Source organism: Solanum lycopersicum, chromosome 5 (genome assembly GCF_036512215.1).
Source record: "Solanum lycopersicum chromosome 5, SLM_r2.1".
In the NCBI taxonomy this organism is placed as follows: domain Eukaryota; kingdom Viridiplantae; phylum Streptophyta; class Magnoliopsida; order Solanales; family Solanaceae; genus Solanum; species Solanum lycopersicum.
In genome coordinates this window covers 27,239,849-27,251,059 of record NC_090804.1, presented here as the reverse complement: position 1 = coordinate 27,251,059, position 11,211 = coordinate 27,239,849, and the positions used below count along the sequence as shown (strand labels likewise).

General features: G+C 35.5%; 1 long non-coding RNA gene across 1 annotated transcript; it reads right to left on the bottom strand.

Annotated features, from left to right (window-relative positions):
- Positions 1-615: 615 nt before the first annotated feature.
- On the bottom strand, positions 616-10,421 carry LOC112941487 (uncharacterized). Its single transcript, XR_003246747.2, has 4 exons — positions 10,305-10,421; positions 8,478-8,542; positions 2,602-7,914; positions 616-879 (listed from the first exon to the last, which is right to left on the bottom strand). It is a non-coding gene; the product is annotated as an uncharacterized lncRNA (long non-coding RNA).
- Positions 10,422-11,211: the final 790 nt, after the last annotated feature.

The window sequence follows — 11,211 nt, the reverse complement described above, 5'->3', positions numbered from 1 at the left end:
CATTTGTTAGTATGTATAAAAATAATACCCAATAAAGGGTATTAGTAATGCAAACATTAGTAATGCATGTTTTAGTTATACTTGCATTAGTTATGCATAAATTATTTCTTATGCAAGTTTGTTTTAGTGTATTAAAAAATATGTATTGTATAAAAATATTTATTTACAAAAGTATCCTTCAAAATTATATGGTGGAAAATAAGTAAACGTACTTATGAGGGGTGAGTGAGTCTTTGGCCATATTATGCCTGAATTAAATTCTTTGTATTACTAATACCATAGATTTCTAGGTACTAGTAATTTACTCCTTAATACACAATAACATTAGTTATAAATAGCAGGGAAAAATGCATCAAACAAGGAATTAGTAATACATATAATTAGTGCATCCATTTTTTTTACTAATACAATCTACCAAACGACCCTTAAATGTAATTACCACGCATGATCAATTAGTGTAGACTCAATGTCACGACCCAAAATGATTCGTGAGTTGCACCCACACTAACCTCCTTAGGTGGGCGATCAAACACATCTATACCCCAACATATACCAATAGTTCAACTGTAAATAATATAAATAATGCGGAAGATCCAAAAGATACTAAGCAACAAATTTAAATAAGTTTCTAAAGTTTAATACTCATCATCTCAAAATCTGATAGTCATCACATCAAGAACAACTATTTCCAAATTACCCAGTCTAAGAGTGTTTAAGAAAACTAAAATAAGCAAAAATATGGCCCATGTCCGAAATTTAAAGACATCAAGACATGAATGAGAGAATCCAGCACGTGCTAGAATTAATAGCTCACCCTGAACTCTGATGTGCTTGAGACTGGCTAGAGTTGAGGGCGAGTCAAAGTCAATGGTACACTAGCTGCACTCCACAAAAGAAAAGAGGAGAAAATACAAGTAGGGTTCAGTACAAGGAACACGTACTGAGTAGGTATCATCGGTCAACTCAAAATAGAAATCAATACATAATATAAAATCAACTACAATACTTAACAAGTGGCAAGCAACAAACACATGAACCATTGACAACAACACCATAATACGTACACCGTCAATCACAACATCAAGCACACCTATGAGGATTCATGCCTCCACACCATACTCATTTGAAAAATAGGTTCTTTGAAAATAAGTATATTTAGTTACTTTAAGATTCCTTTCCTTTAATGTTATTGTGTCGGAACGTGACACTCCGATCCCATATATCATTTCGGAACGTTACACTCCGATCCCATAATACCGTGTCGGAACTTGACACTCTGATCCAATATCTCATTATTTTATTTCATCAAGCCTTCTTTATTCAAGGCGTCATTTTAATAGAGAGGGTTAAAGATTACAAATTTAACAGTCTCATAATTTTAGGCCAACCACAAACCACACAATCAATATATACAACCACACAATCAAGTACACAGGAGACTTTAAAATATCACTCTATACATATCGACCGCTATTTAGAGTTTATCTATCACATAGAAATAAACCATAACCTACCTACACCGAAGAACCGAAGTAGAGCAAGCTACTTCTCCAATACTTTTCCTTTCCTCAATGCCTCCGACTTTTCCAATCTATCAAGCATATATGCATAATTTATAAGTTTACAAGCCTATAAATACCCATATTATTTTATGTTTAGTCCACACTCAAATCTCACCTAATTCTATTATGAATTTCCTATTGTGCAAACCTATGGGTAAGTCTTAATTCCTCCTATTAGCATATCTTTAATGAAATTCAAATAATTAAATACATTTAATATTTAATTACTTATCTCAATATATCAAAACTTTATTTCTTATATAGTATCTCTCTATCAAACTTTGCCTCATCACACAAGCTATACACATATAGCATATGATGGATAACTAAACCAATCCAACACACAGATTGTACCTACATGTTAACTTACAATAGCTTATTTCAATTTCCTACGACACCTTCTTTATACGTTTCCCATCTTCCATATAACCAACACCATAACATTATAATAACTTCGCAGCCATCAAACCAATTTCTACCCCACTAAAACATTACTCATAACCATATTATATTCCCTCAAATCCAATTGGTCATTGGTGATACATAATTCATATGAACGACACACTTCTAACTTTATTCTATTTATATATGTATTCTAATTTAACTGTTACTCTTTTCCTCCCCTATTCAACAACCAATGCCACCCATAATAAATTAGTATCTTAATCCTTTAATACATACTACTAATTTATTCATTAATCTCTATATTGGTCAATAATTATCCACCATTATACATTAATCTCTATATTCGATTCAAATGTCACTTGTTAATAAAATAGTTTAAATCCTCACTTTTTAAAAAAAAATTATGTTGCACTATTTAGTTTCTTTAATAATCATTAGGAAGTCAAAAGTTAATAAAAAATTAATTAATAACCAAGATCTTATCCCCCAATCCCAGAAATACTAACATTAAATACTTCTCCCAATTTCTTTATATACTTCCTATAATCCAATTAATAAAACCCTTTAATACAATAATAATAAAGAAATTAATGGCAACCAACTATAAGTATTTATAACATAAATTTGGAATTACCTTGGATTTTACCTGTAGTCTTCTTATCAAACTGGTCGGCTGCGCTACGAACAAGAAGAAGAGGGCATGCCGCCTATCTTTAATATTAAAATAATAACAACCCTTATTTCTTTAACTACTTAATTTATTTTCATTATTAAATATATATATGGGGATAAATTATGGGTTATTAAATATTAAATCCTACTAATTTTAATGTTATATTCTTTAACCACCAACTAAATAAGTTATTAAAACTATCCCATTATTTCTATAATTGTAGTTATGAATGGTCCAAAATACCTATTTAAATTATATTGAAAGAGTATATTATGAAATAAAAAGCTCTAATATATAAAACAACTAAATGAGTCATTACATTAGATACCAATTTACCCATCGTTCGTCCTGGAACGATTAAAAAAACGAGGATGAGAAAGAGTACCTGATTCATTAAAAAGATGTGGATATTTTTCATGCATATCAACCTCACTCTCCCAAGTGGACTCTTCAACTGACCGATTCTTCCACTGAACCTTGATAGAGGAAATTTATTTTTTATCTCAATTTACGGACCTCTCTATCTAGAATAGCAATAGGCTCCTCCTCATATGACATATTCTCATCAAGAAGAACTGAATCCCAATGAATAATATAATTTCCATCACCATGGTATTTATTCAGCATAGACACATGAAATACCGAGTGCACTCTTGAAAACCTTGGAGGCAATGGCAATTCATAGGCCACTCCCCCACGCGCTGCAGAACTTCAAATGGACCAATATACCTCAGACTAAGCTAACCTGGCTTACCAAACCTCATAACACCTTTCATGGGTGAAACCTCCAGCAAGACTTGTTCACCCTCCATAAAATCCAACTCCCTAACCTTTCGATCTGCATATTTCTTCTGCCTGCTCTAAGCTACTAAAAGCTTCTCTTGAATAAATTTTACTTTATCTAACGATACCCTCAAAAGATCGGCACCTCAATGCCTCACCTCAAATGCATCAAACCAACCAATGGGAGACCTACATCTCCTCTTTTACAGTGCCTCAAATGCGGCGATATCAATACTTGAGTGATAGCTATTATTGTATGAACACTCTGTTAAGGGTAAGAATTTGTCCTAATGACCACAAAAATCTATTAGACACGCACGAAGCATATCCTCCAACACTTGAATTGTTTGCTCAGACTGCCCATTAGTCTGAGGGTGAAATGCAGTACTAAAATCTAGTACCTAATTCAACATGTAGGGTCTTCCAAAACATAGAAGTAAATTGCGTACCTCTATCTGATATGATGGAAAGTGGAACTCCATGTAATAGAACAATTTCCGAGATATAGAGTTTGGCTAACTTCTCTGCATTGTAAGTCATCTTGACCGAAATGAAATGAGTAGTCTTAGTTAACCTGTCAACAATTACCCAAATAGAATCCAACTTACCCAATGTCTTCAGAAGACCAACTACAAAATCCATTGCAATTCTTTCCCACTTCCATTCAGGAATGGGCATTCTCTGAAGTGTCCCTCCAAGCCTCTGGTGTACATACTTTACCTACTGACAATTCGGGCATTGGGCAACAAAATCAACAATCTCACGCTTCATTCTACTCCACCAAAAATGTTGCTTTAGATCACGATACATCTTGGTTGCACCAGGATGTATAGAATACCTTGAACTATGAGCCTTTTTAAGAATACTGTGAATCAAATCATCCACACGGGGCACACATACCCTTCCCTTAATCTTCAAGATGCCTTCTTTATCAATTTCTGCCTCTTTATCCTCTCCTCGCAATACCATATCTCGAATTTGGCTCAGCTTTTCATCAGTAAACTGATTTCCCTTAATCTTGTCAAGAAAAGAAGATCTTGCCTCCACACAGGCCAAAAATCCTCCTTTCTCCAGTACTTCCTGCCTCATAAAGTCATTAGCCAGAGTCTGAAGCTCTCTAGCAAATGGGAGTCTAGAAACCTATAAGTGGGCTAAACTACCCATGCTCCCTGGTTTTCTACATAAAGCATCTGCCACAACATTAGCTTTTCCTGGGTGATACAAAATAGTAGTATCATAGTCTTTCATTAGTTCCATCCACCTCGTCTGCCTCAAATTCAAATCTTTCTGAGTAAAGACATATTGTAAACTACGATGATCTGTATAAACTTCACACTTGACCCCATATAGGTAATGTCTCCATTGCTTTAATGCAAATACAACTGCAGCCAACTCTAAATCATGGGTCGGATAGTTATGTTCATGCATTTTTAATTGCCTTGAAGCAAAAGCAATTAAATTCCTCTCCTGCATTAGCACTGCACCCAAACCAGAATAAAATGCATCACACTAAACAATAAAATTCTGACCTTCCACGGGCAAGGTATGAATTAGTACAGTAGTCAACAAGGTCTTGAGTTTCTGGAAGCTTTCTTCACATTCGTCCGACCATACAAATGGAACATCCTGCTTAGTCAAATTTGTCAGCTGGGAAGCAATAGAAGAAAATCCATTGACAAATTGACGGTAGTAGCTAGCTAAACCAACAAAGCTCCTTACCTCTGAAACATTAGTAGGTCTTACCCAACTCTTCACTACTTCAATCTTAGAAGAATCCACCATCACTTCATCCATAGAAACCACGCGCCACAAGAAGGACACTGAACCTAGCCAAAACTCACACTTGGAGAATTCGGCATAAAGCCTTTTCTCCCTCAACAACTCCAATACAACTCTCAAATGCTCCTCATGTTCTTTCCTTCTCTTTGATTATATCAGTATATCATCAATAAATCCATTAACAAAAAGATCCAGATATGTCTTAAAAATCCCGTTCATTTGGCTCATGAAAGCAGCAGGGGCATTCGTAAGCCCAAAAGACATTACTAAGAATTCATAATGCCCATACCTTGTTCAAAAAGAAGTCATTGGCACATCTGTTGCCCGTATTTTTAGTTAATGATAACCGGATCTCAAATCAATTTTAGAGAAGACACAAGCACCTTGTAACTGATAGAACAAATTATCAATGCGTGGAATGGGATACTTGTTCTTAATAGTTACCTTATTCAGTTGCCTGTAGTCTATGGACATTCGGAAACTTCCATCTTTCTTCTTCACAAATAAACAGGATAACCCTAATGGGATGCACTCGGTCTAATAAAACCTTTACCTAACAATTCCTGAAGTTGGGCCTTGAACTCCCTTAACTCAGCTAGATCCATTCTACAAGGGGGAATGGAAATGGGGCGAGTCCCTGGGTCCAGATCAATACCAAAATCAATATCCCTATCCGGTGGCATACCAGGAAGGTCTGCAGGAAACACGTCCAGAAAATCACGGACTATCGAAACAGACTCAATCGAAGGTACTTTAGAAGTATCATCATGAGATGTGCCAGAAAGCTAAACAACCCTTACTCACCATCCTCTTAGCACGAAGAAAAGAGATAATATGAATTGGAGTTGAAATATAGTCACCCTCCCGCACTAACGAATCTGTCTCAGGCTTGGCCAATGTCACAGTTTTAGCATTACAATCTAATATTGCAAAATTTGGAGAAAGCCAACTCATACCCAGAATTACATTAAAATCAACCATCTATAGAATAATCAAATCTACATAAGTATTGCTCCCCTCAAAAGTCACAAGGCAAGACCTATACACCTTCTCAACTATCACAGACTCACCCACAGGAGTAGAGACACGAATAGGCATGTCAAGCAAATCACAATAGAAATAAAGACCTCTAGAAAATGAGGAAGATACATAAGAAAATGTGGATCCAGGATCACACAATACAGAAGCCATGCAATCACAGACCAAATTAGTACGTGTGATAAAAACATCTGATGTCTCTGCTTCAGACCTCCAGGGGAAAACATAACAATGGGCCCTATCACCTGTCTGTCCATTGCCCCTACCAAGCTGCGCTGCAGTAGTTCCAACTTGCCAGCCAACCCGACTGAATTGGTGACCAACATTACCTTGGCCACCACATTCCTCTAGAATGATGGCCTCTATCATGACCACCTCTACCTCTAACTACTGGGGGTCTGTAACTCTGTTTTGGACAATATTTCCTATTATGTCCCTCTTCTCCACATCCATAACAATTCCTGGAGTCAAGTATAGGTCTCTGTGACAATGACGAAGTCTGGAGGTAACCTCCAAACTTACAAAATGGCTGACTGGTCTGCGATGGACCCCCAACTGAAGCCTGCAATTAAGACTGAATAGGACGGGCTCGGTAACCTCCTGAACTCTGCCCTCTGGTGTAAGAACCACTAAAATAAACTCCCTTACGGAACTTTATAAATGTCGACGTCGTGGTGAAGTCGTCTGACTTCACCCCCTCTTCCTCTATCACAAAATCAACCACTTCCTGAAAGGATTTTGCTGCAGCAGCTACCTGTAAGGCTGGAATCTACAAATCCAGCCTCAATCCTTTCACAAAGAGGCGAATCATCTCTTGTGGACTGAAGCAAAGCTTAGTGGCATACCTGGATAGTGCACGAAACTTTGGCTCATAAGCAGCAACATACATCCTTCCTTGCTCTAGGCTCAGGAACTCATCTCTCCTCCTCTCCCTCAATGTCCGGGGTATATACTTCTCCATAAATAAGTTAGAAAATGATACCCAAGTCATAGGTGGTGCCTTTTATGGTTGTCACTCAACATATGACCGCCACCACATTTTGGCATCCCCCTGAAGCTGGTAGGTCAAAAATTCAACACCGAATTATTCTACTATGTCCATCTTATGTAGCAGCTCATGACAATAAACCAGAAAATCATAGGCATCTTCAGATTCAACACCCTTGAAGACTAGAGGTTTCATCTTTAAGAACTTAATGAAAAGTTCATGCTGATCACCTATCATTATAGACCCTGTAGTCAATCGAGGACACTTGCCTACTTTCGATGATGCATCCATGCGGGGAGCCAGAACAGCTGCATGTTGTACTCCCTGAACCTTAGGAGCTGGTGCAGAAAACACTGGAGGTGTCTGACCCTGTTCAGAGAACCCACTAAGATAAGCAAGAACCTGATTAATCGTCTCTGGGTAGGATCGGGTGGTACTTCCTTATCCTGAACCTGCTCATTTTCCCCTTCTTCACCCTCTCTCACTACCTCATTAGTCGGTGGAGGAGTCACTGCTCTATTCCTAGCTGGACCAGGTGTTTGTCCTCTGCCTCTAGTGGTCGTCCTCCTGCGACCCCTACCACGGCCTCTTGCCACTGCTCCTCCTCGAGTTACAGCCCCAATGGTTGTCTTAGACACACCCTGTCTTGCCGGTGTTGGCACAGTTGTTGCTCTAGTTCTAATCATCTGCGAAATAGAGTGAGAAGGTCAGATACGAATTTGTATCACCCAGATACCAATTGGATCCAAGTAATAGCACGAAAGAAAGAAACAATAAAGTTTTCCTAAAGTCCTATAGCCTCTAGAAGAAAAGTAAAGGCGTCCCCATAACGTTCCTCAAGACTCTACTAGACTTTTCCTTGTGTGATGAGACCAACAAACCTAGCCCTCTGATACCAAGTTTGTCACGACCCAAAATGATTCGTGAGTGGCACCCACACTTACCTCCTTAGGTGGGCGAACCAACACATCTAAACCCTAACATATACCAATAGTTCAACTGTAAATAATATAAATTATGCGGAAGATCCAAAAGATACTAAGCAACCAATTTAAATATGTTTCTAAAGTTTAACACTCATCATCCCGAAATCTGATAGTCATCACATCAAGGACATCAATTTCCAAATTACCAAGTCTAAGAGTGTTTAAGAAAATCAAAATAAGCAAAAATATTGTCCATGTCCGAAATTCAAAGACATCAAGACGTGAATGAGAAAATCCTACACAAGCTAGAATTAATAGCTCACCCTGAACTCTGATGCGCTGGAGTATACCTAGAGCTGAGGGCGAGTTGAGGTCAATGGTACACTTGCTGCACTCCACAAAAGAACAGAGAATAAAATACAAGTAGGGGTCAGTACAAGGAACACATACTGAGTAGGTATCATCGGTCAACTCAAAATAGAAATCAATATATATTGAATAATAATATAAAATTAACTACAATACTTAACAGGTGGCAAGAAACAAACACATGAACCATTGACAACAACACCATAATAGGTACACCATCAAGCACACCTATGAAGATTCATGTCTCCACATCATACTCATTTGGAAAACAGGTTCTTTGAAAATAAGTATATTTAGTTACTTCAAGATTCCATTCCTTTAATGTTATTGTGTCGGAACGTGACACTCTGATCCCATATATCTTGTCGGAACATGACACTCCGATCCCATAATACCGTGTCAGAACGTGACACTCTGATCCAATATCTCATTATTTTATTTCATCAAGCCTTCTTTATTTAAGGCGTCATTTTAATAGACAGGGTTCAAGATTTGAAATTCAACAGTCTCATAATTTTAGGCTAACTACAAACCACACAATCAAAACATACAACCACACAATCAAGTACATAGGAGACTTTAATATATCACTCTTTACATATTGATCGCTATTTAGAGTTTATCTATCACATAGAAATAAACCATAACCTACCTCCACCGAAGAACCGAAGTTAAGCAAGCTACTTATCCAATACTTTTCCTTTCCTCAATGCCTCTGACTTTTCCTATCAAGCATATATGCATAATTTTTAAGTTACTCATATTATTTTATGTCTAGTCCACACTCAAAACTCACCTAATTCTATCATTAATTTCCTATAGTTCAAACCTATGGGTAAGTCTTAATTCCTCCTATTAGCATATCTTTAATGAAATTCAAATAATTAAATACATTTAATATTCAATTACTTATCTCAATATATCAAAACTTTATTTATTATATAATATCTCACTATCAAACTTCAACTCATCACACATGCCATACACATATAGCATATGATGGATAACTAAACCAATCCAACACACAGATTGTACCTACATGTTAACTTAAAATAGCTTATTTCAATTTTCTACCACTACTTCTTTATACGTTTCCCATCTTCAATATACCCAACACCATAATGTTATAATAACTTCACAGCTATCAAACCAATTTCTACCCCCACTAAAACATTACTCATATCCATATTATATTCCCTCAAATCCAATTGGTTATTGGTGATACATAATTCATATTAACAGCACACTTCTAGCTTTATTCGATTTATATATGTATTCTAATTTAACCGTTATTCTTTTCCTCCCCTATACAACAATTGATGCCACCCATAATAAATTAGTATCTTAATCCATTAATACATACTACTAATTTATTCATTAATCTATATATTGGTCAATAATTATCCACCATTATACATTAACTTGTTAACATCCACATTGTCAAGATAAGTTTTCAATCAATCTCTTTTCAACCAAGTACGTATCCACTTTCGATTCAAATGTCACTTGTTAATAAAATAGTTTAAATCCTCACTTTTTTTTTTAAATTTATGTTGCACTATTTAGTTTCTTTAATAATCATTAGGAAGTCAAAAGGTAATGAAAAATTAATTAGTAACCAAGATCTTATCCCCCAATCCCAGAAATACTAACATTGAATACTTCTCCCGATTTCTTTATATACTTCCTATAATCCAATTAATAAAACCCTTTAACACAATAATAATAAAGAAATTAATGGCAACCAACTATAAGTATTTATAACATAAATTTGGAATTACCTTGGATTTTACCTGTAGTCTTGTTATCAAACTGGTCGGCGGCGCTACGAACAAGAAGAAGAGGGCATGCCGCCTATATTTAATATTAAAATAATAACAACCCTTATTTCTTTAACTAATTATTTTATTTTCATAATTAAATATATATATGGGGATACATTATGGGTTATTAAATATTAAGTCCTACTAATTTTAATGTTATACTCTTTAACCACCAACTAAATAAGTTATTAAAACTATCCCATAATTTCTATAATTGTAGTTATGAATTGTCCAAAATACCTATTTAATTTATATTGAAAGGTTATATTATGAAATAAAAAGCTCTAATACTTAAACAACTAAATGGGTCGTTACACTCAACCTCTAATTTTTTACTTTTAAATGAAGTTGTTAAAAAACGATATGAATATCATATTGAAATAAATGTTTCTTAGGGCTTGGACATGAGATGTGAAATCATGATTTGATATCAAAATATTATATGGTGTCGCATCGTTAAATCATATTTCTCCATATATTTTTTTATGACTAAATGTTTTCTGATCAGAAACTTTTAAATAAACATAATTTTATAAATATTCACTGGTAATAGTTAGTTATCCTTTAATTTAATTCTTTCACACGGTAGAATAATTTCTTCACGTCGAGCATGAGTCCCTTTTTCAAAAAAATCAAATGATGTTGTATGAATATAAAGTTATAGGTCACGTGTTGCAATAAATATATGAAAATTAGGGTTTGAAATTAAAGTCATACTTTTTTTTGGAGAATTTAGTCTCAAATCTCATGTCCAATTATTAATTTGAAAGCAAGATATCGTAGCGTATGTCCAAATAAATCTTATAATAAAAATGTTGTGTGTGAAAGATAATTTCACCTTTGTTTTGAGTGCTCAATTAGAAGA